We start from the raw sequence: 26,805 nt of genomic DNA on the forward strand, positions 1-26,805 counted from the left end.
GCGAATGCAGCTGGCGACTCTGTGCCATCTCAGCCTGGCCTTCTACAATGGAGGATGCCCTTCAGTGCCTGCCGCAGCAACCTACATTTTCACACTGCAATGACATCTACTCCACATGCTAGCCTCCCAGTGTGTCTCAGCCTTGCACTGGAAGAGCATTCAGTGTCCGTCATGGGCGTAATTTTGAGGGAGGACATCTCCTCCCCTCCCCAATTTTCAGCATGGTGGGGGACAACATTACATTTCTTCTCCGCTCAGCTTTCAGCCCCTACTTGGAGGAGGGGGAGGCAGCACAGTGGGGGTAATGGGGATGTGTGAAGTTGCTTGGTGCATTTCCCCACTGAAGAGCTATTGAGGTGGGCATGGGGGAGGAAGTTGCAGTTGCAGCTCCCTGCCACTGAGTGCTGCTCTGTTCTCCCACTGGGCAGAAAGGAAGAGGCTCCCCGGTGCTTTTGGCCCTGAGTGGGAGGCAGAGCAGGGTGACCCGAGGCCGGTGGGAGAGTCACAGGAGAGACTGAGTCAGCAGTAGCTCCTCCTCCGCCTTGCCCACACCCTATGGAGGAGGGTCAGGTATGAAGGCGGGACTGGAGCAGAGCGATCACTTAGAGCTAACTGAAAATGTTTCAGATTCTGGTGATTGTGATGGAAGCTTCCCATGGAAAAATGTTTGCTGTGTCTCAAACAGCTGTAACGAGACAGAGGAATGGGCTGTGCCCTCAGCTGGTGTCATCTGGGGCAGCTCCATTGGTTACGTCAGCAAGTATGACTCCGAATAATGACCAAGGAGCAACAGTGCCTCTCCATCCTCATCGTTTTCTTCACCTCTCCCTCGGTCATTCTCTCTCTTTCACTTCCTCCCTGCCTCACAGGCCCTCTCTTTCACTGTGCGTGACTTAAAAAAAGAGACAGAGAGAAAAAGAAGAGAAAGGGGCAGGAAGGGCAGGAGAGTGATGGCTGGAAAAAAGGCAAAAAGCAGTGCTTGTTTCCCCACTTCCCTCTCTTCTGCCCTGGGGACACTGGTAGCCTGGAGCGGCCGCATCAGAAGTGGCTGGGGCCAAGAGATCCCTGAAGATCCTTCCTCTCCCCAGCTGGTGGTGCTAGAAGCAATGGAGGGAATGGGTGAGCTCAGAGCACAGCAGGCACTTATCTGCACAGTGGCTGCAAGAAGGGTTCATGGCCATGCGAGTTGCGAGCACACAGTTTAGGTGAATCTTGCTGCTGGGTGAGAATGTCCCTTATTGACATAGTCCCTTTTCAGAATAGACCCACACTTGCAACCATTCCAGCAGAGAGTAATGGCCTGTAATCAAGTGTAGTTTGAATGGCAGGAGTGCTGCTAGAACAGATTGCACTCTCACTCGTGCAAGAAGCCCCTACCCATTGACTCCGATGAGCAAGAACTACTTGAGTGAATGATGATTTCTGGATTGGAGCTGCACTTTCTGGACCGCTTTAGATCACCATTGTGCTAATGCACAAACATAATAAGCCTATTACTGAAGATCTGTATTTTTTATGGCCAAGATTTTCGAAAACAACTGGTGATTTGGATGCCCAACTTGAGGCACCTGAAAGTGGTCCGCACATTCTGGAAATCATTTCTCTTTAAGATGCGTCGAGTTGGAGACCCAGAAACGGAGGCCTCCAAAATCATTTGTTCCTTCTGAAAAACGTGGTGTCTTTGTGATTCATTTTTCTAGTGCTGGAAATGTCAAGATTGTGCTGCAGTGAAATGTAATAAACCTGTACAGTTCTAAATGCTATTTACACTGCCATAAGGGCAGCGAGCTAATCCCCAAAATGTGCTTTTAAGCACATCCAGTGTTTTAATATGTAACTACTGGGTGAAAATGTAGCAATCAATATGGTAAGAACTCTGGATTTTGAATGAAGTATAAACTACAGGAAGATAATTTCCCAGCCTAAGTAAAGGCAGCTAAAGGAGGTAAAGTAAAAATTCTTGATCAGTCATTTTCATTTTGAGGACTCAGTTTTGTAAATTAGGTAATCATAATGAGAGTTGGGTGAATAATTGTGGGTTGTTTGTTTTTTTTTTGATTTGGTGGCCAAAATATCAGAAAAAAAATTGTTTTGTGTTGAAACAAATGGAAATTTTAAATATTTTCTCACTGAAATGAAAAACAGTAAAACCATTGTTTTGTTTTCTGTTGTTTTTACTCCTTTAAAAAATTAAATTTAGCAATATCATTTTGAAATGAAAAGTGGAAACGCTGCATTTCAAAAATATCAAAATGAAACATTTCAGCTTTTAAAAAAAATGGTTCCATTTTTTTAAACTGAAACTATTCACTGAATTTGATCCAAATTTGGTCTGCTCAAAACAGTATTTTTCAGCAAACAAACTATTCCTCTGGAAAACTTCAGCCAGCTCTAATCACCGTTGCATGCAAGCAATTGTTTGCAAAACAAATCCTCCCACATGCATTTGATAAGTTAGGTGCCTAAATGGTCTTCTGTGTGTACAAATATATATCTAATACATACACACACAGGGGTTATCTGTGCCTGGAAGTTAGACACACAAATGTGCACATCTAACATCTGGCTCATAATTTTTTATGCACTCACAATGTCATCATTTTTTAATTCAGTGACTATGAATTAAAAGTTGAGTCTAGAGCAGAGAGAGCTGTTCAGAGTACAATGCCATCCCATGTGTAACTTGCTGGGTTGTGGGGTTAATTATAAAGACAAAGCCTGAGCCAGGTTTGCTGAAAGATTGGCTGAAGTCGGAGAAGCATTTGAATGAACCTGGGCCAGATTTTTAGACGTGGTCTGATTTTTATTTTTGGGTGGAAACCATGCAGAACTCTGTGATAGTGCATGGTTTTAATGCAACAACTATAGATGCCTGCAGCTATATAGCAACAACTGTGTGAAATCTATGTAGCTTATCATTGTGAAGGTTAAGACTTGATCATGTTCTATAAATACTAGCGGAGAGAGAAATGTTGGATACTAGCGGACTCTTTAATCTAGGGGCTTGTCTACACAGTGCCTTAGTCTGCACTAGAGGGGCATAAATTTTAGTGTGCAGTAGTGTGTTGAACACTAACAAGCCCGTGTGGACCCTGGTGGTGTGCACTAAAAGTTCCCTAGTGCACGTGAATGTAGTATTGTTTAAAATGGGACTAAATTTATATGCAGTAGGAAGCTTTTACTACACACCAGCAGGGTTCGCACAAGGCCAATTGTGCTATGCACAGTAAAGGTGCACTAGAATTTATACCCCTGTAGTGTAGACTAACGCACCATGTAGACAAGCCTTAGCAGACAAAGAGATAACACGATCCAGTGGCTGGTGTTGATACTGGACGTTTAGTGATCAGTGTGAATACCAGTGAGACATGGTACGCCCGATTTGCAGATCAATAAGGTTTGATGTGCAAGGCTTTCTATAGATATACTAGTTGAATACAAAGTCTAAAATTAACTACCATATATCATACTCACTAAGCCTGGAGAGCTACACAGTCACTCAGAAGGCTGTATACAGGAACGGCTTTCTTCAGGGGCCCTGCTAGGGAGTCAGTGGCCTCTGGTCTGACTGGCAGCACCTCTTGTGGAGTCAGGTATTGATGGAGCGCTTCTCTTTATCTGTGTGGTAACTTCTTATACCTTTCCATAAACAACCTTCACCTAATTACCTCTCTACTCATTATCATATATGCTAATTACCTACTTTGGGTTTTCACCCTTGACTACGTTCCATTCTCCCTATGGTATTTGGGGTTGCCAATATAACATCTGGTGATAGGAGGGGCGGTGTAAAAATATGCCCCTTGGCAGTGAAAAAGTGTACCCCAGACATTCAAAGATAACTTCTTGTTCCCATCACCATTATCTATGTGCAGCTGCAAGCATACTTGTTGTGTATTTTGTCTTGTTATGTGCCGTGGTATGCAGAAACTGAGACATCTGCAAGGTTACTCAGTAGTCCTATTCATCTCTGCTAACCGGAAGATGTCATGCTACAGGGGTCAGAATAGCCAAGCAAGCAACTAAAGCTATGCTAGGCCTGTAGGACAGTGGTCAGGCAACTCAAATTGCACTGGGCTTCCAACACCTGGAAGATGATGGTATTAAAAATTCAAACTTGAAATAAGGCACCAATTTTTCACACTAAGGTTAATTAAACATTGGAACAGATTCCCAAGGGCTATGATACATTTTCCATCACTATGAGTATTTACATCAAAAGTAGATCTGCTCCTACAAGGTATGCTGTAGTTCAAACACAAGTTTTGGACTCGATGGAGGAATCCCTGACTGAAATTTTGTGGTCTGTGTTATGCAGGAGGTCAGACTAGATGATCCTAATAGCTTATGTGAGCCTGAAAATCTATGAGAGCCATCACTTTTGCCTGAGATTTGCTTTGATTTTTTGGGGGCTCATTCTAATCCAAAACTATTGAAGGTGTGTGAATCAAAATGCATGCAAAAATTGCACTGGCTCCTGCAGATCCAAACTACCAAGACCTGTGCATCTTCCATGCCTGGTCCTGAATGGTGCTGTGTCCCTGTAACCATCAAGCGTAGACACATAGCACTTCTTAGGATCCGGCCTCTAATGATAACATATTGGGTTCAATGCTTGACTGTTGTAAACCTGTGTAGCTCTACAGACTTCATTGGCAGTTGGGGATCTGTCCTGTTATATTATTTTTCTTGCCATTTCAGCAGAAATTAATTATTAAGACACTCCTCTACCTATTAACTGTATAAGATTGAATGAATGATTCTGGATTTGTTAGAACAGTTCTAAAGCGGTAATCCCTATCTAGACCATAAAAGGCAAAACAGGTGTGACAATGGATGGGAGATTCTACTTTTCAGGATCCACTCATTAAGGTAAGCTTTAAGGACTTTTATTAAAAGTGTTTTCCAATGCCTGGGGTTCCCTGGGACAGAACCTAAGTTGTTAAAAAAACAGCGTTACGGATTAAAGCTGTTTCTCTTTTCTGTACAACAAATCGTTCAAGTATCTGGTGTTTGATTCAGAAAGGAAACCTGCAGCAGTCATGTCCACTGAAATAAACCAACCAATATTTGAGCTGCCAGCACTTCTGTCCGTTACGTCAAGGCATCCCAAAATTTAAAGCATAGCAAAGTAATATTTTTTTCCCTGTAAATCCCAAGGTAAATATTAGGCAGACAGCATTTCTGCTTTGCACATTAAAAACCCGACGGAATTTGAAAAGCTTGCAAGTGCACTTTGGGGATTTCGGAAAGTGTCGTTTGGCTATGAGCTAAGACCAGAAGCTGCCATTTTGCAGACAGGGCAAGAGGGAAAAGGCGCTTGGCCTCATTCATGATTTCACAGCTATGGCAAATATCAGCTGATGAATATTTATGTTATCTCTGGCAAAAAACCCGAATGGCAAACAGGAGAGGGGGGAAGCTAACGTTAGGAAAAAGGTAGTCTGAACTCTGTGGGATTTCTCTTTACCAACTCTTTCCATGCTTGAACAGTAGCTGCTGAATGAAATCATTATGTGCTGAGACCCTGCACAGGAAAACAAAGTTTGTCAAGACTCTGTTCATTAGCGCTTCGTACTTTGTGTGAACCTTGTACGTTTGCTGGGCCCTGAAAGGGGAAACCCTTTTCCTTAAATCAAATGTGCTGTATTTGGAGTCACATTTTAAAATTATTATAATTATTATTATTATTGTTGTTGCAAATAACATCACATAACAGCTTAAACAGTTCATCACATAACAGCTTTAAAGGCTCAATGAAAGAGCGAGTCAGGAAAGGAATATAACATGCTACTGGTTGTGTGGGTGAAGTCCCTTTTCTTTTAACTTGCATTCTAGGAGATAGTATATTAATGTTAGCACAGACCATAGAAATGGAAGTGAACAGATAGCTGGCAATAGTAGAGAATGGCCGTTTACCATGGTGTAGTATCCAGTTCTACCACAGTGTCTGCAGTATTCTGCATAATTAAAATGATTATTCCTGTTGTTTGTGTTACAGTAGCACCAAGAGTTCACAATCAAGATGGGGGGGGGGGGGCACTGTGCTAGGTGCTGTACAATGACATAGTCAGAGACAGTCTCTGCCCTGAGAAGCTTGCAATCTAAACAGACAAAACTGACAAAGGGCAGGAGGGGAAATGGAGATGAAATGACTTGCCTTAGATTTCAAAGCAGAACTGGGAATAGAACCAGGTCACCTGATTCCCAGCTTGCTCTATCCACTTGTTCACATTATCTCCCAAATTAGGAGCTACCTCAAATACCATGGTACGTTGAAATGCTGTGCGTGGTAATTGTCCAGTTTACATAGTAATTATGCTACACTTCTAAATAAATTCCTGATCTTGCAAACTATTACTTCTGTGATAACTCTTACTCACATGAGTAGTCCCACTGATTTACACTGTGCTACAGGAATGAGTAAAGGTTTTGGAGACCTGGTGTTTAAAGAAGTAAAGTACACTACTTTCACCCTCTGTGTATCAAAAATTTAATAATCTGAAAACTATGTTACTTTTTCTTGGGAGCGGGAACTCAGTCTCCTTTGAATCTGGATTGTTTTAGGTTGGCAAAGGAAACCCACTCAGAGAAACAAAAAAGCGATAATTTGCAAAAATTCACATTTTCTTTATGTTCCTCTGATGGCTTGTTTAAAGAATAAAAGTACATTGACTAGTCCTGGCAGATCCACCTGGTAGGTGCTGTAGATGTATTTGACTGTGTGTATCTACTGTGGCAGAGACATTATGTTCTGCTCTTCTCACCCCCCAAGAGGTTATAAATTAACTGCAACAAGCAACTATCAATAAAGTTCATGAACATTACTGAACCATTCTGGTGAAGTGGCTTGTTCATGAACTTTATTGGAAGTTGCAAAATCATGGCCAAAAAATCTTTGAAAAGGTACTAGCGTTTAATTTAGGGGAATAGCAGAGTGGGTGGATTTTGCTCATTATATCATTTCTGAGAAGGAACTCCTGGTGAAAGTCTATTATAGATAATTATTTTATTAACCATCTCTGCTGATGGTTTTCTAGAGATGGGTTTTGCAGAACTATTTGGATTTCTTTTTACATGTGGAAATTAATTATAGAATGTAAAAAAAAGTGCAACAACAAGTAGTTGAAAAGACCAAGAGCTTGAACCTTCAGGTTAGCTGTGAAGTGTTAAAAATATTCTACCAGTCGTTTTTTTTGGCAAAGATGTCAATCTGTTTAATTTATAGGAGCCAGCAGATGGTGCTGCGATACATCAAGTGAGTCAGGGGAAATGCACCCTTATGTAATAGGCTACTAATTCTAACCTGACAAGCAGCATGACCGTATTCTCAGGAAAGGTTGTGTAATTACTAACAGAACAGTAGTGAACTTCAGATCTCTGCATCCTCATAGAGAAATCGCAGTGTACAGCATGCTGTCTAAACTGTTTACTCGTCCCAAAGCAGGGAAGTTGCCAAGTTATGGAGGCTTTCAATGAAGGAAAGAGGTTTTTAATGTGCTTCTGCCTCGTGTGCTATTTGATTTGGCATTTCTTTGTAGAACAACAAAACAAGGTTGCTAGGGAGACCAAGATGAGAGGGCGGGAAGGTGTGTGTCTCTTGTCCAAGCACCATAACAAAGTTGTTTTGTTTGTGAGAGTCAAGGCCAGCTGGCATGGATGCTTTGGCCAGTGCTTGTGTGGACAACTGTTCCTGGGGAAAGGAGGGTCAAGGAGACAGAGAACCCCCATTAAACATTCTAAGGCCCAGTATAGCCATGAGCTCTGTGTGGAAGGCAGCAAAGTCAATGAGAGTTCACCCACACACAGTTCATTGCAAGGTCCAGGCCTCTGGAATCACAAATGGCTGAACCGTAGAAGGGTTCTGCCCCGATGGAATGCCCGCTCGGAGCCAGCTGCTACAGCAATCCACCACCTCCTCACCACGGAAACGGATTGTTCTGGAAATCCAGCCACTAGCTTGTCTGCTTCCGTGGCAGCCAGCTGGACCGTGCTCCTTGTACAGCCATCTTCTGCTTGTTTCTGCCTCCTCCCACAAAGAGGGCTTCTCTCTGTTTTCAGTCTCCAGCTAGGTGTTAAGCAGAAGCCTAGAGAGAATGGAGTGTCTCTGACGACCCTCTGCCCATCCTTCAAGGTAAGGTTGTCGACCCCACCACTCCCCAGGGCTTATTTCCTCTCTGCTCCTGTTGCATCCTCCCAGTGCTTAATTTGTAATGAAAGAGGTGCCGGGGCTCTAGCAGTTTTTTTTTTTTATTTCATAACTGACGTGGCGATGAACTGTCAAGCCTAGAGGTGCTGGGGCTCAGTCCTGGCATAATTTAAGTCTTGCTTCCTTCCCCTCACCACTTAAGTACTCAGTCCTTCTTCCCCATGCTGCTTCCTTGGCCCCATCCAATGAGTCTCCACTTCCCATTCTGGATGTGGGGAAAGTGGTGGACGTGATATATCTTAACCTCAGTAATGCTTTTGATATGGTCTCCCACAGTATTCTTGCCAGCAAGTTAAAGAAGTATAGGTTGGATGAATGGACTATAGGGTGAAGAGAAAGCTGGCTAGATCATCAGGCTTAATGGGTAGTGAACAACGGCTCGATGTCTAGTTGGGAGCTGGTAACAAGTGGAGTGCCCCAGGGGTTGGTCCTGGGGCTGGTTTTGTTCAACATTTTCATTAATGATCTGGAGGATGGGGTGGATTGCACCCTCAGCAAGTTCGCAGATGACACTAAGCTGTGGGGAGTGGTAGATTTGATGGAGGATAGGTATAGGATACAGAGTGACCTAAACAAATTGGAGGACTGGGCTAAAAGAAATCTGATGAGGTTCAGCAAGGACAAGTGCAGAGTCCTGCACTTAGGATGGAAGAATCCCATGCCCTGCTACAGACTGGGAACCAACTGTCTAAGCAGTAGCTCTGCAGAAAAGGACCTGGGTTTACAGTGGACAACAAGCGGATTATGAGTAAACCATGTGTCCTGTCCCTGGATTAGCATCACCTTTCTTTCCTATTCCTGCCCAGCTCTGCTAGACCCTTTCAGCTGCTGTCCCTGTGGCTCATCAATATCGGACCCCATCACAGATGGAAATTAGGCCATGTCTTATATAGGCATATGAATATCCAACCCAGTGTTTCTCTACGGAATGAAATGTTAAATGAATAACACAGTCATATATTGTTGTGTATGATTTCACCTAAAACCTTGTTTTCTGAGATACACGGATAAGGGAAAGGCTCACTGAAATGTGGAGGTGTCAATCAGTGCAGGATTTGGCCCAGTGCATTATTGCCCCCCTGTGAAAACTGTGTCACTTTTGCAAAGTAACCCCTGTTTGCTAGCCAGCACTGGCATCTTGTAAACTGACAATGTGCTGTAAAGGGACGAGGCTGTGAAGTTGTTAACCAAAAAAAAAGGGTAGCAGCTAGAATAGTGTGAAATATACCTGGCAAGGAATATAAACAACATCAAGCAGCTGCTTTTGTTATCTTGCAAAGCTGTAAAGTTGAAAAATGACTTGAAAAGCAAGAAAAGTGCACAGATTACCACCCTGTCCTGTTTACTGTCACTTGGGGCTTTCTGAGTAAATTTAACAATTTTTTTTTTTTAAAGTTTAATAGCTCAGCGGTGGAAGGAAACAGAGACACCACATTTTGAACTCCAGGTTTCAATCCTGATCCCTTTGTACCTAGGCACACTGGGGTGAGTTAAGGACATTGTTAAAGCCTGTCAGTTTCCTGTCTTTTAGTTGATTTAAGCTAGACTCTTCAGTTGTTTCAGTGTAGACTTCTGTGTGAGAATGCCCTTTTATTTTATTTTCCAAATGTGATAGATCTGCTAAACAGGGGACTACGACTCCCATTAGCTCTCTCCCCACTACACATCCCTTTCCTCTTGACCAGGTAGGGGAAAGGTCCCTGAACCAGGAAGTGGTTGGGCTCTATTTGGAAACAGCCCCTGCAGAGTGAGCCAGGAGCTGCAGAGAAGCGGAGGCAGTGCGTGGCAAGCAGGGAGCTGGAGAGAAACTGAATTCAGAGTAGAATATTCAGGCCCGGGTGTGGAACAAGCAGTGACTGCCAGATAATACTGCTGAGCATAAGTCTGGGTGGGACTTATGGGAGAGCAGCAGCGACTGGGCAGGGAGCCAGGAAAGAGAGACCCCATGAGAGTCACTGAACTGAGCCTGGCCTGGAAATCTGCAAGCTCCTATTTGCTTGAACAGAGAGTGGCCTGGAGAGGGCAGCCCAGGTGCTAAGCCTGCAGAGCCCTGTCTCTTGGCTGGAGTGCCCCAGGCATCCAAACGGAACAAGAAGCAATGGGCTCAACCTGGGGTCTTTGCAACCCTCAAGTGCAAGGTCCAAAATTCAATATATGCCTGTGATGGGGTGTTCACCCCCACACTAGCCCAGAAAGGGTTTACGAGGCTCACAAAGGATTATGTGACCTGATAGGCCACACCTAGGGGATAATTAGGCTTGGCAAGCATTCCCTGATTGAAGATGGAGACCATCTGGGCAGGAGTAGTCCAGGGGCTTGTATAAATCCTGGAAGTGAGAGCAGTTGGGAGCTGCAATGTGAAAGACCACAGTCACTGTGTGGGCTTTGAGAGGGAAAGGAAGAGGCCCAGGAGGAGAGTAGAAGCCCTGAAGATCTGGGCCCTGAGGGAAGGGTTTATCCAGAAGGTGATGGAGCGGAAGCCTGATAGAGGTGGCGTTGGAAAGGGCAGCAAGGTTTGGGATGGTGCAGACCTTGGCTGCTGATTCAAGGGTCCCTGAGCTGGAACCTGGAGTAGAAGGCAGGTTCCCCTACTAGCCACTGGGAAATGGCATTGCTTTGAATTAGAGGACTGTCTGGAATGTTACCAGTTGATTAATCCAGGGAGACTTTGATATTCTGGTGGGGGAAACAACATAGTGACCTTGTTGGAGGGACAAACCACAGAGAGGGAACTTCCTGAATCATGAAGAGGAAGCACTGTAACTCCTGGCATGTGAGAGGGCCTGCAGTGCAAACAAGGGACAGAAAGGGGTGTCAGACTGGGTGGAGCTATTCCCCAGCTGCAGCCATATGGATGTGCCCCAGTGGTGAGCAGAAAACCACATTACAATGACCTTTTTTCCAGCCAAACTCCCACATGAGAGTTCTAGTTACCTCCTAACTTTTACTCCACACTAGGTACTTGAGTGGTAAATAACCAACTCTTATTCCAACAGCTCCCTGGTGGGATGTCCCCAGCCCCTCAGGGGTAGGGTGACCAGATGTCCTAATATTAAGGGCTTTTTCTTATATATGCAACTATTACTCCCCCAAAATGTGTCTTGATTTTCACACTTGCTATCTGGTCACCCTACTCACAGCACCTTTACAGCTGTAGGTTTGGGAGTTTGTGTCACAGAGACCCCTCTCTGTGTAAACAGCTCTCACTTCAGATCTGACAAACCTGTTACTCCAAACATGTATCCTGCAGGGTATTTGTCCATAAGAAGTATCATGTGAGTCATCTACAGAAAGCTTGTAACTTTCCAAGACTCATAATCATTGCGAGATGTATGTGATATTTAAAGAACAATGTATTTTATATTGAAAGTATGCTTCATGGATTTGGAGTAGAAGTTAAGATAGCAGGGAATATTATGTCTTGGGGACATCCTATCTAAGTAAGAGGGAGTTCTCACTCCTCCCTAATCAAATGGCGAGGTAATACAAGGCTCAGTGACCAGCCTTGCTTCTTCCAAACGCTATCTGTGGCAAACCCTCAGAAGCACCACCAAACAATTGAAACCTCTTCGAGGTGAAAAAGGAACATGAAAACAGACAGAGCTTTGTCCTGGTGGTGAATAGAAACAAAAGATTGTTTTCAATATATCGGAGTATAGGGAAAGACACTCTGAATCCATTTACTGAGGAAATCCCTTGGGGCGTGGGGGGTCTTTCCTGAATGTTTTGGAGCCTGGTTATTACGGAACCAGCCTGTGCTGCAATAAACTGAACTTCGGAAGTAGGCGGAGGAGAATGTACTTTACTAGATATGGATAAGTGTAAATCCAGGTTCACATTTTATAGTTTTGTTCGGTATTGTAACTTCTTGTTTCCATAGCTCTCTTGTGTCTAGCTAAATTTTATTCTTTCTTAAATAAACCTACTTTTGTTTTATCGTAAGTGCTATGTGGTTTCCAGGAGCAGTGGTTTAGGGTAAAACTGGCAAATTGAGGTACACTGCACCTTTAGGTGCAGGGGATTTGGGATTTCTGTGAGTAGTCAGTGTCAGGGGCTGGATATCACAGGAGAGTGATTCAAAGGGATTTGGGGATCGGGTGCATCTATTGTTAACCTTCAAAGCGAAGAAAGGGCGGGCAAAAACCCAGAGGAGAGTGCGTGAGTGGCTGAAGAGCTGGCAGTGTCAGGGAGCTGACACCCATCCACGACAAGAAAGACTCCCTCTCACTGGAGACAGGGATAACAAGGTGACATACTCCTGGGCACCCCGAGAACTGTTACAGGCTTTTGTCTGAATCGTCTCTGACAATAGAAAACAACTATTAGTGATGGTTCTCGTGACCTTGGAATCTTTCAGTAAAAAGACAGAAATTATTTTAAAACTATCAACAGTGTAATCTCAGACCTAGACACCTCAGTCAAACCCTCATGGATTTCCCCTCACCCCCGCCCCCTTTGTTTCCCACTTTGGGGCCTTGTTTATTCTAGACTTTTTTCCTTTAAATATCTCATGTTTGCTTCCTACTAGTTCAATTCCACCAGGAGTGGTAGGGACTTTCCAACAGACCAAGTATTGGTAGCTGCTGGCATTTTAATTACGGTGACCTCCAGACTAGTGTAATCATTGTTGAAGCAATGGAGGAACATTTTTGAGAAAAAGAAGCCTAATATATTTAGCCTTTGACCCAATTAACTTTAGTGGAGTGGCACCCAATTGCACTAGTACTAAGTATGGCTGAACATGGCTTAAATATTCTAGCAGTATCTTTTGTAACTTTGATCCAGGTCACGTGACTGTGACCCAGGCAGGAAATAAAGTTAATTTGTCTCAGTGTGACCTTTTAAAGAAAACTGGTAGTTGGTAGTTCTTGGTAGTTCTTAACAGTTGATTTCCAAGAGTAAATGTCATTTAACCACTATTTTCTGACCAGGGAAATAGCTTGGAGGTTTTTTAACAGAGACAAATTCTTCTTGGGACAAAACCAAGCAATATTTTAAAAATGTTAACTGAGTAATATGGAGCTCATGACGGCATGTTTAAATTTTGTCCTCACTGAAATAATTAAGAACTCAGATTTCAGCTAACAACCTTTGCTCCAGTTCTTGCTTTTTTGTAAAAAGGAAACCCCTTATATTAACATCTGTCCCAACTTGTATTTAGCTCAGACTTTCTAGTTGCCTTCCTCAGATCTAGACCTTAGCCCCTTTGCAGGAGAGGGCTTTGGAAATCCAGATCCAGACCTGGATTTTGCTGCTAAGGTCCAATCTTTAATTTTAGTATGATGGTAAGGAAATAAAGGCTGAAGTTTGGAAAGCAATGTAAAGGATTGGGATGATTAATTCCTATTAAAATCAATGGGAGTTGGGTGTCCAAACCCTGTAGCAGTTTTGAAATTCTGTGACAAAATCTCTTGATTTATCCATTTGACTGTTGGCTTGTACCCTAATGGAATTTAAGCAGCTAACTTATGTCAAAGTTTAAATGTGTTACTCATGTTACATTATGGTTTCAGAAATTAAATGAAGCCAAATTCACTCAAGGAATTCAGCTCACCTACTAACCTAATTCTTTTCTCTCTGGCTTTAGTATTAACAAGACGTTTTGCATTCTAATTGTAAAGCCTGGGCAAAATTAAAATTAATACATTTAATCATTGTAGATTCATAGTAGTATTTTTAGATTATCCCTATTCAGGTCAAGGATCTCATAGGCTGCCTTAAGGTTATACACAGCTGTTCTTTTATTAATTATGAGCAGGACTTCCATTAAAAAAATGCTTAAGGGACACTTATTGGAACAAAGCCAGTTTTAAAAATTTTTTTTAGTGCAAATCAATTGTACATCCCTTGTATTTTTTTCTGTATGTACTTTGCTTTTAAGTAAATTTCTTTCATTCTTAATTTTTCCACTCTTATGGTCTTATTTTGATCTCTCACTGGTTTTACACTCCTAATTCCATTGATCTCTATGAAGTTACTCCTGATTTACACTGGTGAAAGAAAGGTTGGAATGAGGCTCAAAGGGCCAGATTCTCACTATATGCACACGAGTGCAAAGTGAATGCAAAACACTACTATGGTGCTCTGAGAGCATTTTGCACCCCTCCTCCCATGCACAAGTTTAAATGATTTCATGAGCTGTGGACAATGGTGGATCTGTCTAGAGCTGGAAGAAATTTTTCAGCTGAAACATGTTGTCAGTGTAAACTCAGATTTGACACCAAAACATTTCACACATTTATGTTGGCTTCACTGAATTGTTTTGGTTGGGGGCCCTAAAATTTGGAAATTGAAATGTTTCAATTTTTCATTTTGAAATTACTTTTTGTTTCACAATTTCTTTAATTTCATTTAAAAAAAACAATCAAAATGGCTAAATCCTCAAAACGGAGCCAAAACGTTTCATTTTTGGTGAAACAAAAAAAAGTTTTGCTCTACCCAAAATGAAATACTTTTTGACTGACCGAAAATTTAATTTTCAGTTCAACACAAGTTTTTGGTTTTGTTTTGAATTGCTAGTGAACTGAAAAAAAATGACATGGTTCTAGATCTGGCCCACATACCTTATTTCTGGTGGTGTAAGATTCCAGAATGGAGAAAACAGATACTTGTGTGCCTGGATATTTTTGGATGGGCTTCTTTTGTCCTTTATTTCTCTTCCCTTTATTACTCTGCCCACAATCTTTCTATCAAGAGACAGAATCTGAGGCGAGCGGTTTTGTGAATCATTTGAGACTCTTAATGACAAGTCTAGTGATCGTGGCTGTTCCTCTGAACCAGCTGAAGGGACAGATCTGCAAGGATAGCTACCTCTTGGAGGTCAGAAGTGTAGGGGAAAAGTGAAGTGCCAAAAGTCAGACAAAGCTGGACCTCTCAAAAGAAATTAAAATCAATAGTAAGAAGTTCTTTAGCCATATAAATAAAAAGAAGGGGGGCTGCTTAGTGCTGAGGACAGGCTGGAGATAACCTAGGTATGGCCCAACACCTAAATGAATACTGTGTCTCAGTTTTTAATAAGGGTAATGAAGAGCTTTGGGGCAGTGGCAGGATGGCTAATGGGAACAAAGACATGGAAGTAGAAACTGCCACATCCAAGATGAGAAGCCAAACTCAAACAGCTTAATGGGACCAAATCAGGGCCGTACATAATCTCCATCGAAACTATTAAAGGAACTGGCACATGACATTGCAAGTCAAGTAGCAAGGATTTTTTATGAATCTGGGGCTTGTACCCTATGACTGGAGAATTGCAAATATGGAAGGGAAGTGATCCAGGGATACTACAGGTTTGTTAGTTTGAACTCAATTGTACACAAGGTCTTAGAACAAATTTTGAAAGGGAGGTAAATAAACACATAGAGGTAAATGGTAATTGGGATAAAATACAACATGGCTTTACAAAAGATAGATCACACCAAAGCAACCTAATCTCTTTCTTTGAAAAGATAACAGATTTTTCTACCCAAAGGAAATGCAGTAGATATAATCATTTGCTACAATTTCACTTTGGAAATTATTAGTTAAATTGGAGAAGATGGGGATTAATGAGTAATCAGGTCCTTACCCATCTTTCAATAAAGGGGAGAGGATGACAGGTCATACTGAAAGGTGAACTGTCAGGCTAGAGGGATGATACTAATGGAGTTTCTCCAGAATTGGTCTAGGGACCAATCTTATTTAACATTTTCATTTATGACCTTGGTACAAAAAGTGGGAGTGTGCTAATAAAATTTGTGGCTGACACAAAGTTGGGAGGCATTGCCAATATGGGGAAGGACCAGAATATTATATAAGAAGATTTACCTTTTAAAGTGGTAATAGAAATGGGATGAAACTTAATTGTGCATTACCTTGCATTTGGGGACTAACAATAAGAATTTTTGCTATAAGGTGAGGACCCATCAGTTGGAAGTGACAGAGGAGCAGAAAGAGTTGGGTTTATTGGTCCATCACAGGATGACTACGAGCCACCAATACAATGCAGCTGTGAAAAAGGCTAGTGCAATCCAAGGATGCATCAAGTGAGATATTTCTAGTAGAGATAGGGAAGTGTTATTGCCATTGTACAAGCCAATGATGAGACCTCATCTGGAATACTGTGTGCAGTTCTGGTCTTCCATGTTTAAGAAAGATTAATTCAAATTGGAACAGGTGCAGAGAAGGGCTATTAGGATGATCAGAGGAATGGACAACCTACCTTATGAGAAGAGACTTAAGGAGCTTGGCTTGTTTAACCAAACAAAATGAAGGCTGAGGGGAGATATTGCTCTATATAAATACATCAGAGGGACAAACACCAGGGCAGGAGAGAGTTATTTAAGTTAAGGGCCAATGCTGACACAAGAACAAATGGATATAAATTGGCCATCAACAAGCTTAGCCTTGAAATTAGACTGATTTCTAGCCATCAGGAATGAAGCTCTGGAACAGCCTTCCAAGGGGAGTAGTGGGAGTAAAAACCTAACTTGTTTCAAGACTGAGCTCGATAAGTTTACGGAGGGGATGGTATGATGAGGCTGCCTACCATGGCATATGGCCCATCTACGACTGCTATTAGCAAATATCTCCAATGGCTAGAGATGGAATGCTAGATGGGAAGGGCTCCAAGTTACTGCAAGAGAATTCTTTCCCAGGTGTCTGGTTGGTGGGTCTTGCCCCCATGCTCAGGGTTTAATTGATCTCCATATGGGGAGTTGGGAAGGAATTTTCCCCAGGTCAGATTGGAGACACCCTGGGGGCTTTTCACCCTCCTCTGTAGTGTGGGGCACAAGTCACTTACTGGTTTGAACTAGAATAAATGATGAATTTTCTGTAACTTGAAGTCTTAAATCAAGATTTGAGGACTTCAGTAACTCAACCAGAGGCCATGGGCTTATTATAGGAGTGGGTGGATGAGGTTCTGTAGCCTGAGATGTGCAGGAGGTCAGACTAGATGATCATGATGGTCCCTTCTGTCCTTTAACTCTGAGTCTATAACAAGCTACTATTCTTTCCAGATAAACTAAGCTATACTACTGGCCAAAATGGGAGGAGTAACATGTTCAGAAAGTGGAAAGAGTATTTAAAAGGAAGTGGTGACTGAAATATCTAGTATTCCACCCAAGCCAGTCTGACTGCTGTTGAATCATGGCCTCGACACAGTGATGCTTCCCTTGTATATGCTTGTGGTTGAAACGATGGAAGTAAGAAAATATTGTCTCCTTCTGAAGTGGCTTTTGGATCTATTCATTCTGGAAAAAAATCTATCTGCTCTTACTTTATGGGTTATATCTGAACTGGTGCTCTTATCTGGCATAACAAATATGGTCCTGTGTTTTCAGTAGTACACTTGTAGCTCAGGACACACAAGTATATCTCTACAGAAGAGTCTCTGTATATAGGATTTGTGGCATTGTCTGAAGTGAAAAAGTTCCTCTGACATGCTGTAGCCAACTGCATTGCAATCGCAGATGATAACTGTAAAAAAAAGCCAATATAGTCTTCCAAAGCAAGTGATAGATACTGTTACCTGGTATTGTGAGAATGTGTTTTTTTGCTCTTCTGGAGATATCTGTGTTTGCTCGATATCTTCATTAATGATCTGGATTCAGAAGTGGATAGCACATTAATGAAATTCTCAAATGATAGTAAGGTCTTGATCCTCAAATCCTTGCAAGGTTGTTCCACTATGGTATGAGTGGAAACTGCATGTGAGTATAAGGAAATCTAAGCGGTAGGTATGGTGCTCTGCACTGAGGAGAAGGTAGAGGACCTTTGCCTGCTCACTCCCTTCCTCTCAAGAGCACAGGGTAAAAAACGGTACCTGGGGAGTTACGTAAGCGGAACATAAGAATGACTTAGAATGTGAGCTACTACATTCAGGGAGTATTTCACCAAAATACAGATTGAAAGCAGTAATATCCTGAAAGTCTTAAGACTAATAGTAGTGGAGAGCACATTAGAAGTGAGTTTGCAATGTAATATGATGATGCAGCTTTTGGCTGCATACACAAAGCCATTGCATTGCAGAGAAGAGAGGTGATTGTCCCTCTCTTTATGGCTCTAGTGAAGTCACCTCTGGAATACTGAGTCCACTTCAGGCACCTTCCTTTACCTGAAAAGCTACTGGAAAGTTGAAGATCAGCACAGAAGAGCAAGAAAAATAGAAGGGACTGTGTTACGAGGAAAGAGCCAAGCTGCTGATTTTAATGAGTGATCACTGAACAAGGGGAAGCTAGAACAATCTACAAACAGAGCTGGTAGAAATGTTAAGGATTACTGAAACCTTGATTGAACAATGGCATGATTTTTTTTTTCAATGGGAAACTTTTTTTGCTTTTTGATCATCCTCATCTGGATGTTGCCCCAAAAGTCACTATTTGTAAAGGTGTAAAAGTAGCAACCTCCATGACCCTGTCCTGGTAAATATTTTCATTATGGCTTACTGTGAATTTAAATCTAAATATTGTATTCACAGGGCCTCATAAAAGCCCAAAATATAAAGTATGGGTATTTGAAAGTGTACTAGTTTTCATTTCTTGAAGGTGACTGAAATTCTGAAATATTGGCTTTTGAAATCCTGAAAAGCCATCAATTTAATGCTCCAAACTTTCGTCACTGCAATGTGGAGCAGTGATGGTTCCAATGATTATGAAGTGGTGTTTGCATTCTTGTAGGAGCCCCAGTCATGGACCAGGATCCCATTGTGCTAAGTGCTGTACAATTCCAGAACAAAAAGACAGTCCCTGCCCAAAGAGTTTACAATCTCAGTGTAAGACAAGAAACAATAGATGCTTACAGACAGAATAATGGGAAATAATGTGACCGTATTGGTCAATGTGATCAACAATAGTTTCAGTGCAACAGCAGCCTAACTGTTAAGGTACTTTTTTTGTAGATTTAACAGGAAGGGTTTTGAAAGAGGATAATGAGTTAGTTTTATAGATCTTTATGGGGAGTTTCTCCCATGCGTGAGGGACAGCATGGGAGAAAGCTTCCAAAGAGAAGCAAATGATGTCAAAGAAATGGAAGTTATTCTTTATAGATGTGTAAACAAATACCTTGTTACACATAACTTGAAATAAGGCACCTGATTTCACCAAACATCTTGGTGGGCTTTAACATTATAAAATCCTTCATGTTTCCACTGTAAAACTGACAGACGGTTCTGCAAGAAGTGTTTGCCCAAAAATAGTAATCCACTACCACTTCCATCTAATCCAAAACTCTTCCACCAAAACCTGATTATCACCTTTTCTCTTTTTGTACTTTGTTGCCCATCCTCTTACCCACCATAACTTCTTGATCATCAGATCATACTACATGACTTGATATTAGGGCCTGTTTTGGGTTATAATCTGATTATTTATTCTGAAGGAGATTATGGGATAGGTTGAAATAGGGATTGAAAATCCTAAACAAAACATCGTGTTTAAACACACTGCGATGTAAAATGTCCAGTTCCATCAAAAAAGTGAATATTTTCTCCATCTTATGGTATAATGTCCTAACGACATCAGAGACAAATTTACTCTATTGTCCTTGGTTTATTCACAATGGCTTCAGCACAGTCTTGTCTCAGACAAAACAATGTCAAAAATCAGAATAATGTTCTCACACTAGGAAGGTCACTTTTTTTGTCTAATATGTTGGGTGTGCTCATTTAAACTCCAGAATTTAGAATGTGAGGAATGTTTGCTTAGCTTGGATGGAGAACCAATATTTCTATACGGAGAACTAATCCTGTTATGTTTTACTGGATGTTTCAAGTTACTAAAGCTCTGGAGGGATGACAAATTAGAAGGTGGGAGGTGGAGAACTCCATTGATCTTGCTCTTAACAGGAGGTTCTGTAAGGATAGCCAGAAATATAACAACAACTCAACTATTCAAAAGAGGGTGAGTGAGATGGTAGTCACTATCATAATAAGGTTGACAAACCTTCTAAAGGTTTGGGAAAAGAGTTTGGGGGGGGGGGGGGAGAATTACACACTATTTCTATGATGTATATTTTAAGATGAGAACCAGAAATGGATTATTTCTTCCTGAGTGTCCCAACAAGGGTGGTGCACAGGTGGAAATAATTTGGTAGGAACCTGATTGCACAACTGATGGGATTTTTTTAATCAGGTTGATTGTTCTCCATGTAGCACTAAGCAGTTGGTTTCAGGGAAGGATTGGGAGAAGTCAAGACAAAGCTTGTATGGCTTTTCCTTCCCAAGCAGAGGGCACAATGTTCTTTAACCATTCTATCCTGAATGAAGGAACAAGCTGGGTAACTAACCTATAACCTGGATGTAAATAGGAATGTCTTGGGGGTGGGATGGATTGCAGTAGATGAGAAGATATAAATTATGTAATTTAGAAGTGAGAGCCTTCAGGATTATGGAAGGAGAAAGAGAATGGGTTGTGTGGGATTGATTCTTTATGGATGTGATGAGGAGTCCACTCCACACATCTGTTCTCTTGCTTCATAGCAATATAGTAGCTAAAACCAATCAACAAAACCCTCACCTCTCTTTTTTGGAACTTTGCAATTAGTTTCATATTTCAGAAACTATATCTTTTATTGGACCAATTTTTGTTAGTGAAAGACTAACTTTCAAGCTTACACAGAGTTCTTAAGCTCAGGAAGCTTGTCCAATAAAGCCTTTCCAATTGGCCAAAAGTTGGTCCACTAAAAGATATTACCTCACCTGCCTTATTTCTCTAATATCCTGGGATCAACATGGTTACAACTGCATTGCAAAGAACATATATTAAAGAGAGTTTATGCCCATGAAAGGTACTGTAAGGATAATTATGGAGACCTAAATCAAGTTTCTAGATGCAGAATATGTACAGCATGGGCAGCAACAGTGGAAGATTCTCTATACTGCCCAGTCAATATGTTTCAACTCTGATCTTGTGGGACCACACCTAGGGATGGGGCGGGAGAGAGGGGGAGAGTTCATTTGCTAGGCTAATAGAAAATATCATCCCTTCTACATGTCTCCATAGCCCACATTTGGCAGCAGATCCAGGGAATAAGATCCTGTAATGGGAGAACCTTTAATCATAGTGGGGTGTGTAAACTGGTATGCAAGGGCCTAATGAGAGCTCAATTAGCCCACTTTGTTGTAGCTGGATGGTGTCAGACTTCATTACTTATCAGAACCAGCTGAGGAGGAACTGGGACTGCTTCATATAGGAAGGAGTGGAGTCCTGGAAGAGAAGAGAGAGACCAAGGAGAAGGGAGTGAGGGTCAGGCATTCATTCTGCCTGGGGTGAAAAAACCAGGAAAGCCACAGGAGTAGCCCTGAAATAGACCTTGAAATAGGGGCAAGGCTCCAGGGAGGTAGCCCTGTGTATTGGGTTTCTGGAAGAGGATCAGGGAGCTGGGGAGAACCCAGGGGAACTTCAAGTTCAAATGTTGAATGGGCAGAAGTAGCTTAAATTGTGCTTGTGTTCTTACTTCTGCTGGAGGATTCTAGGGTGAAGCCTGGGAGCTTACTACTCTGAAAGAAGAGTGGGATTGAAGAGGAACCAAGAAGGGGAAGAAGATATGGTATTATGATGAATATTCTTTTGGACACTGTTTATTTGAGATTGACACCTCAGAAGAGGTAAGGCTGTATGTGACCTGGCCAGAGGGCTGAGTCATTAGAAGAACCAGGTCACCAGAGGACCTGAATGGCTGTCAGAAAGAGTTGGCTAAGGGGAGAGATTGTGCCATGCTGCGCCTCGTCACAAGGCAGCATGCTGACCAATGAGTTGCCCTTCTAAAAGGGGACTAAGCTGAGATGTGAGTGAGAAGTTCTAGATCTGTTTTCTTCTGTCCATTTATTTCTTCTTGAGTGTCCCAACAAGGGTGATGCACAGGTGGACATAATTTGGTTGGAACCTGGTTGCACAACTGATGGTTTTTTGGTTTTTTTTGGATCAGGGTGATTGTTCCCCATGCAGCACTGAGCAGTTGGTTTCAGGGAAAGATCAGGAGATGTCGGGACAAAGCTTGTATGGCTTTTTCCTTCCCAAGCAGAGGGCGCAATGCTCTTTAAACATGCTAACCTGGATGAAGGAACAAACTGGGGAGCTGACCTATAACCTGGATGTAAATAGGAATGTGAATGGGCATCTCTTGGGAGCAGGATGGATTGCAGTGGTTTAGAAGATATAAATTAGATAAGTTAGTGGTGAGAGCCTTTAGGATTATGGAAGGAGAAAGAGAACGGATTGTGTGGGATTGATTCTCTATGGGTGTGATAGGGAGTCAACTCCACACAAGGCCTGAAGGGGTTAAGGTGGCTAGGTGGACCAGTTGCCTACCCAGGCTGCACCTGGAGGAGGAGCCAGGGAGCAGGGATTAATTAGAAATGAAGTTCAACTGGGGATGAGAAGAGGCGGGGCTGTTTTGAAGCTGGGAGGGAAGTAATCTGCAGTCACTCCTTGAGAAGAAGGGAGGCGTGTTTGGGGCTATGGAGGCAAATAGCCTATGGTTACTCCCTGGGAGGAGGGAATTGTGTGGTGGGCAAACCCAGAGGAGGAGCCAGAAAGGTAGGAAAGACCCAGGGGAAAAGCAGCAAGGCGTTGGACAATACAAGCCTTGGCTGTTGAAGAGAGGGCCCCTGAGCTGGAACACGGAGTAGGGGGTGGTCCCTGGTTCTCCTGCCAGCCACTGGGGAAGTGGCACAGGCCAGGAAGTGCAGGGGAGATTGCCTGGGACAGGTCACGTTGGATGACTTTGATACCCCAGAATGGGAGGACCATGGCATCCTGGCCGGAAGGCCATGCCACGAAGAGGAAGCTGCAGCTTCTGAAGCGAGAGGGGCTGCAGAGTGAGAGGAGACGATGCGTGGAGAGCCTGCCAGAGGATGGCACAGCACCTGGAGGGAGATAATCCTCAGAGCTGCCAGGCGGGGTGGGTGGAACCCATAACTATGAGGCCAGAATCCTTAGGGGTTGGATGAGAGGAGGGGATATTTGGTGGGGTCTCAGGCAGGTGTTGAGATGAGCTTTGCAATCTGTCCAGTAGGCTGTCATATGGGAGCCTTGCTGTGATCCTACAATAACCACCTTTGGGGGAGGCTGAGAAGATGAAACAATGCTGCCATCTATTGGGAAACTGGCAGGACTAGTACGTACTTACTTATTTCCCGGTCAATGATTTTTACAAAGATGCCATCTTCCTGGGTCGTGAAATCACCATAGCCCATGGTCTGATCAGTGATGAGAACCATGACTCTATATGCATAACTGAGTCCCAGCTGGATGTAGCTGCAGGAGAAGGACTGGTTTAGCTACATCCCCGCTAGGGTATATGGTTTTTCAGAAGATGTGCGGGGATCAGGGAGAAGTGGCTGTGCTTGATAGATCCATTCGTGGTATTGGAGCTGACTCACTGGGTCAAATTGAGGCAGTCTGTCTAATTTATGAGCACCCCGGGGTGTGAGGCAAACCTCCAGCTGGACCAGGGCGGCTCACTCAGCTGTACTGACTCACTGAAGTCACGAGACCTCCTCGTCAACCTCCTCCTGGCGCTGGCCAAGGTGGCCGTCCACCACACCAGTAGGAGGCAGTTGGATGTGGGGAGTGGGTGTGCTCTGCGACTGCGGGGCCTGTTTCCAGTCCTCCCTTGAGTCACATCTCCAGGCAGAGTAGCACTGGGCCATGTCCACTGGCTCCCTGGATGCCTTCGAGGAGCAGCAGGCGCTGTCTAGAGTTCTCTGCTCGGTGTCCCCCTCTGGATCCCTTTTGAACCTGTGATCCTCACTCCCGCCCCTGTTTTTTTAAATTTGTTGTGTCCCTTAATCAGTTGAGACCTGAGTCCAGTGGCTCCTCCCCTTAGGCTGGAGGTGGGGCCTTTAGCGGTGGTTGGGTTTTCACCCGTTCATCCCCAGAGTCTTAATAGGTGCACTCACTCACTGGCAGTGACTCATCCCTCAGGTATGCTGCAGCAGCTTATCCCAGGGCAGGGCCTGGGTCAGATGACCCCTAGGCACATGTATGTCACTCACTACCAGAGCTGCAAGTTCGTCTGTGCAACAGCACCACTCGGCTAAGAACCCTCCTGCTGCCTGGCGGTGTTACAGACGCCTTAAGCCTGCCTTGAATCCTGTTCCTGCCCCCGCCTTGCCTGAGCCTTCTCTGTATCCTACTCAGAGCTTGCTCCAGCCCTGGTCCTGACGCTCCAGCCATGCACCCACCTCCCGACGGATTCCAATCAGGCTTTGACTTCTGTTCTCCCCGGACTCCGAGCATGATCCTCATTTGGCTTGTTTATGGATGCTGACCCACAGCTTGTCCCTGGATCCTGGTTTCAGCCTGTCCTTGGTCTGCTCCCAACTCTGTCTGGCTGTGACCGTTGGCCCTTGTTCTCAACCACTACTCCAACCACTTCATCAAAATATCCCTTTGAAAACATTTGCCATCAAAGCACATTAAAAAAACAAAAGGCAAGTTTTGCCAAAGTTCAATTTTAAAAAATATGTTGTACAGCTCTAAGCATCTGAGGGTATGTTGACATTGCAAAGGAAAACCCATCAGTATCAGAGCCCAGCTCAACTGACTCTTGTGGGGTGGGCATAGCTTGTGGGGCTAAATATAGCAGGCTAGATGTTCTCGCTTGGGCTGGAGCTTGGCTCTGTAATATGGTGAGTAGGGAGGATCTTGGAGCCTGAGAGGCAACGTCTACCCAACTATTTTTAGCCCCAGAGCCTCAGCCCCATGAGCTTGAGTCAATTGATCTGGGCTCTGAGACTCAGTGCTGTGGGTTTTTCTTTGTGGTGTAGACGTACCTTGCCTGAACTTGGGGCCAGAATCCAGTGAACTCAGATTCCTTTCTGATGTCTCATCTAAACCATGCTAGTGGGTGGGTGTAACTCTGACGTGAAAGCACAGTGTGTGGAACAAATCAGTAATCTGTTACCAAGCTGTGTGGCTCTGTTCAGCATGACGCCGGCACCTGTGCCTAATGTCCAGAAGGGGAAGAGACTGTGTGCATCCCATGACAAAAGTTATGCATGTGCGTTGGAGTCTTGTTGAATCAGGGCCTAAATTTAACCCCATGCAGGTTATATGAAACCATCTGAGTTAAAATTGTAGCTCTACAGAAACCTTTGCAAAGCAAAGTGGCTGCGTGAAATCCCAGCCCCAATGACGTCAATTGCAAAATTCCCCGAGTTCAGTGAGGCCAGGGTTTTACCTATGGAGTGTTCTCTAGCTGTTATATTAAAGCTGGTTTTGTTGTCTTGAGCCATTTTACGCTTGCAAGAATAGCACTCTTTAGGGGAAACCAGTTGGGATGTTTTGTGTATGTGCATTATTTCTGGCTACTATGGCATTTTTCCTATAAAATTTGGTTTTGTTCAACTGATAGCACTGATGTGGTCAAGCCAACTTTGTTTCCAAACCTGGGCTGCATACGCCATTAGAGCTACATGGAGGAATTAGTAACAAATATTGCATGAATCACCACACCACCCAAGTGAGTAAATGCTCCATGTGCAGTATCACAATTCATGTGGCTTCAAGGCAGAGATGAGTTTGCCCATCTCTTCACAAACTTCTTTCTCTAATGTCACAGTGCTACACTGTTCAGTATACCATACACGCAGGCTACCAATGAAAATTTTAATTTAAGACTCCCAAAGGCAATAAATCCAGCAGATTAATATTTGGCTGGGATTGAGTGCTCAGATTGTTCAACTGGTTATTATGGAAAACACATCAGCCAACTTCAGTGCTGACCAGAGATCATGGTTCTAGCCCCCTACAAACAAAACCTTTGTTATACCTTCCTTACACTGTGATTCCATTCCCTGCTGAGCATTTGGTTCCAAAGCAAAATAACGAATTCATAATCCATGGCAGTTTTGATAAATCTAGTTGGACTTTCCTTGTTATACAATATACCTAATAGCTGATCCAACATAAAGGATGATCTCATTTAATGAAACTGTGTTTTCAGATGTTTGTTCTTGTTCATTTCTGTCCCAGATTTATCACAAAACTTGGGATCAGAGCTGTAGGGGTATGCCCCAGACCTTGCACTAGAGAAGGGCCCAAACTCTCATAACTGAAATCTGGATTTCAAACAACCAAGGGTTTGGGGTTGTGGATATAGCCTCTTAGGAAAAATAGTTTCTTCTTGAGGGTGATGGAAAATGTAATGTATTTCTTATTTTCAAACATAACTAGCATAAGACACATACTTAGAGAGGTATAACTTCTAGCTAACTTGTTATATGTATTATTCCATCATATAAAAAACCCCCACATACGTACGTGTGTGTGTGTGTGTGTGTGTGTGTGTGTACACACACGCACAATCTGGTGTTGATATTCATGTGATACATGCCTCTGCAATTTGGTAAACAGCATTTATTTAAGCACCTTTAATTACTTCACATACACTCCGCACATGAATCTCTCTCCTCCAGGGCTGCTCATTATGTTCCAAACTCTGAGTAGCTTCAAACAGCCAATATTAACGAATCAACTGTTTGTCATGTTTAAAAAACCCAGTTTCCTTCTTTCCTCTAAAGGTGCAGATTTCCACCAAAATGACTCTACCTTGAGCAGCAAGCCGGGCCCTGCATCATAGTCAGGTTTAAGGGCCAGTTTATCACAAGCCTTCAG

Source organism: Emydura macquarii, unplaced genomic scaffold, assembly GCF_026122565.2.
Source record: "Emydura macquarii macquarii isolate MOO-44397 ecotype Brisbane River unplaced genomic scaffold, CSIRO-AGI_Emac_v2 contig_2676, whole genome shotgun sequence".
Taxonomy (NCBI): domain Eukaryota; kingdom Metazoa; phylum Chordata; order Testudines; family Chelidae; genus Emydura; species Emydura macquarii.